Genomic DNA, 4,659 nt, shown 5'->3' with positions numbered 1-4,659 from the left:
GGTAGGTGGAGGAATGTCGCTATCTGTTTTATGACCAGTACCTGGAGCACTAAGCCACAAAGGCTACACTCCCAAGCCTGGGCCCAAAAGCCTCGAATTTTGTTTTTACTTTGCTATACTTTTTTAATACTTCTTCAGCTGCATAAGTGGTAGAGGATGGCCTTGTTGGACATCCGTGGGAGGAGAGGCACTTGGGACTGAAGGTGTTTGATGTCCCAGTGTGGGGGAATGCCAAGTCAGGAAGATGGGAGTGGATAGGTGGGTGGGGAATCACCCTCATAGAGGCAAGGGGAGGGGGAATGGGGTAGAGAGTTTCCAAAGGGAAGACCTAGAAAGGGAAAGTGTAAGTAAAGGAAATATCCAGTAAAAAAGAAAGAAAACATCCTTCTTTAGTGAAATGATTTTAAAATTTTAATTGAAGCTTAGGAGATAGCTCAGTGCTTAAGGGCACTTGCTCTTCCAGATGACTTAAATTTGTTTGACATGGAACAAGGTTGAGTTTCTGGAATCCATATCAGGCAGCTTAACATGGCCTGTGTCTTAGTCAGAGTTTCTATTCCTACACAAAACATCATGGCCAAGAAGCAAGTTGGGGAGGAAAGGGAATATTCAGCTTACACTTCCACATTGCTATTCAAAACCAAAGGAAATCAGGACAAGAACTCACACAGGGCAGGAACCTGGAGACAGGAGCTGATAAAGAGGCCATGGAGGGATTCTTCTTGCTGGATTGCTTCCCCTGGCTTACTCAGCTTGCTTTCTTTTAGAGAACCCAGGACTACCAGCATAGGGATAGGACCATAGGCTCTCCTACACTTGATCACTAATTGAGAAAATGCCTTACAGCTGGATCTCATGGAGGCATTTCCTCAAAGTGAGTCTCCTTTCTTTGTGATAACTCGAGCTTGTGTCAAGTTCACACACAAAACTAGTCAGTACATCCTGTAACTCCACTTCCAATGGACCACAAACCTTGTTACTTCCTCACACAACCACACAGGTGGTATACCATATGTAGGTTCAGATACACACACACACACACACACACACACACACATACACAAACACGTGTGTATGTGTGTGTGTGAAAAATAATAAATTCTTAAATTCTTGATTACATATATTCATTATCCATCATCAAGTGTTGCATAAATTTATATTTTAATTACACAAAATCCCTAATATCATGAATGAGAAGTAGCTTTTAAGCTATTGGCGAGGGAAATACAAGAAAGATTTAATACAGTATAGGATGGTATTTGTGCCATTTTTGACTACAAGAGGTTGAAGGTAAAGCCCTATTAAGGAAGACACTACAGATTTTTGACAGAAGACTCACAGGTTCTTAGTTGGATCTAATCTGAAAGTTGTCTGAGAATGAGCTTTCACGGAACCAGAAAGTGATGAGACTTTCATGAGCAGATTTTCAAGGGGGAAATTGAGCAATATTCTGACATAGCTATGGCATCTAGAAATTGCAACAATAACCGACATGGTACAATTATTTCAAGGGGGAAGAGTGGCATAAATACTTTGGTGGTAATTCATAGCTCTCTAATTGGGCTGAAGGTCCACCCAACAATATGGAAAGCATGCCTTGTACTGGAAGCCTAGCTAGCTACTCAATGATGGGAAGTTCTAGATCTTGGAGGAAAAACTAAAACTGTCACTTTACTAAATGAGCATATATCCTAATTACATTTTAAAACTTACTCTTATACCCACAGATAAGGATATGGCACAAACCACATCTAGGAAACTTCTTTTTGCAACAGACAGAACATTACAGAAAAATACAACTTATTAAAAAATGCATTGATCTGCCCCTTGGTCTTGCAAACTTTCTATGTCTCAGTATGGGGAACTCCAGGTCCAAGAAGTGGGGGTGGGTAGGGGAACAGGGCGGGGGGGAGGGGTATAGGTGACTTTCATGATAGCATTTGAATTGTAAATGAAGAAAATATCTAATAAAAATTGAAAAAAATGCATTGATCAATTAATTTTGGGGTAGCCAGCCTCAACTGATACATTTACAAAAAATTCCTCCACATAATTTTTAGAGAATAACAACACTGAATAGGGATGGAAACTGTAAAGGTAAAGACCCAGAAAATATGCTTTGACAATTTACTTTTCTTAGTTTGAGTTCCTCTTTCTATGATAAAACACCAAGACAAACAGCAACTTTATGAGGGTAGGGATTGTTTTTACATTTGTAATTCATCTTAAAAACAAGTCAGAGGAAGAAAATATAAGAAGGTGGATTCGGTGACTGAAACAAAGTCCATGGAGAGAGAAATGCTACTATCCTGTTCTTTATAGTGTGCTCAGCATGCTTTCATATAGCAACCATATAGTAACCACCTTCCTTGGTCAGCAGCACCAACCATTGGACTGAGAACTCCCAAATCAAAAAATTAAACTAGATAATCAAGAGAGGCCTAAAGGCAGGCCAGGCTCTTGGGGCATTTTCTCAGTTAAGACTCTTTCTTCCCAAATAAGTCTGAGTTTGTCTCCAGTTGACAAAAACACAATTATCTACAAGTGGCAACAGAGTTTCACACATGAGGTATCAACAATATGGCAGTCTAAATAAGACCTGGAAAAGTTCAGCACCAATAGATAAGCTAATACAAAAAAAAAAAAAAAATCTCATGACACCTTCCCATAGATAAATGATACAACAAATCACACAAGCAAGGAATACTAAGAGCAGGAAAAACAGTCTTACTGATGAAAGAACCCTCAACTGTTTATGTAGTCATGAAATCATATAGATATAAGTAACATTATATGATCTGAGAAATTATTTTTATATTTTGAAATAAATATATCAAAGTAAAACAGATTAGATACATAGATAGATAGATAGATAGATAGATAGATAGATAGATAGATAATAAACAAAGCAGAATAAGCCATGTGTTTGAGAAAAAAAATCAAGAAAAGGTATATGAGGATTGGAGGAATGAACGGGCAGGAGAAAAATGATGTAACTATATTTAAATTTCAAAAATTAAATATAATGTAATTTGAACTCAAAGGAAAAAAAGGAAACAAACTTGGGTGGGTAAGGATTTGGTTTATGAGAATTTGAGTGTGTAGGTGAATAGTATTAAAATACACTGTATAAGTTTTCAGTGAATTAAGAAAATAATTTTTAAATATAAGAATTTTTATTTTTATTTAAAATATATTTACATCCTTTCCCTTTTCCTCCCCCAATCTCTTTTACCTGTTTGCATCACTCCTCAATTTCATAGCATCCTTTTATTTAGTTATTGTATGTATTGTATATACAAGCATACCCTGTACATACATATACATAAACACAGGTATATATACTGTTACGAGCATACCCTATACATACATATACATAAACACATGTATATATCCTGCTGAGTCTTTTTAATTTTGCTTGTATATATGTGTTTTTAGAAATGACCACTGGGAATTGAATTACCAATCTTGAGGTTCATACATGGGAAACATTAATTCTCTTTCTCTCAATAATCATTAAGTACCTGTATTTCTTTGTTTAGGGTTGCTGCACTCTAAGATGCCCCTCCTTCAATGTTAGTCTATCTTCTGGTATTCTCACTTTTTCATGTCTTTAGTCAGTGATATTGTCAGGTATCTTTGGTATCTTTGGAATTTCTAGGAGACAAAATCTCACAGCCAACTTTAAATCTTTCAACATTGTTTTTCTGTGATGTGCTTTCAGTGTTAGATTAATTGATCTCTGCATTTAACCACTTGTAGTTTATGAAATGGCTTTCATCTATTGCAAAAAGACACTTCTTTGATGAAGGATGAAAACAGCACTTATGTGTAGATGTAAGGATAGTTTTAATTTCATTTAAGAATTATGCTGGGAATTTCATAAATTCATTCTTTTTAATAGCTGAGTAGTACTCCATTGTGTAAATATACCACAATTTCTGTATCCATTCCTCTGTTGAGGGGCATCTGGGTTCTTTCCAGCTTCTGGCTATTATAAATAAGGCTGCCATGAACATAGTGGATTCCTTCTTACCAGTTGGAACATCATCTGGATATATGCCCAGGAGAGGTATTGCAGGATTCTCTGGTAGTACTATGTGCAATTTTCTGAGGAACAGCTAGAATGATTTCCAGAGTGGTTGTACAAGCTTGCAATCCCACCAACAATGGAGGAGTGTTCCTCTTTCTCCACATCCTTGCCAGCATCTGCTGTCACATGAATTTTCTTAGCCATTCTGGCTGGTGTGAGGTGGAATCTCAGGGTTGTTTTGATTTGCATTTCCCTGATGATTAAGGATGCTGAATATTTTTTCAGGTGCTTCTCTGCAATTCGGTATTCNTCAGGTGAGAATTCTTTGTTTAGATCTGAGCCCCATTTTTTAATGGAGTTATTTGATTTTCAGGAGTCCACCTTCTTGAGTCCTTTATATATATTGGATATTAGTGCCCTATCTGATTTAGGATGGGTAAAGATTCTTTCCCAATCTGTTGGTGACCTTTTTGTGTTATTGATGGTGTCTTTTGCCTTACAGAAGCTTTGCAATTTTATGAGTTCCCATTTGTTGATTCTTGAACTTACAACACAAGCCATTGCTGTTCTATTGAGGAATTTTTGCCCTGTGTCCATATCTTTGAGGCTTTCCCCCACTTTCTCCT

This window comes from Mus caroli, chromosome X, assembly GCF_900094665.2.
Source record: "Mus caroli chromosome X, CAROLI_EIJ_v1.1, whole genome shotgun sequence".
In the NCBI taxonomy this organism is placed as follows: Eukaryota; Metazoa; Chordata; class Mammalia; order Rodentia; family Muridae; genus Mus; species Mus caroli.
This window is presented reverse-complemented; position numbering follows the sequence as displayed.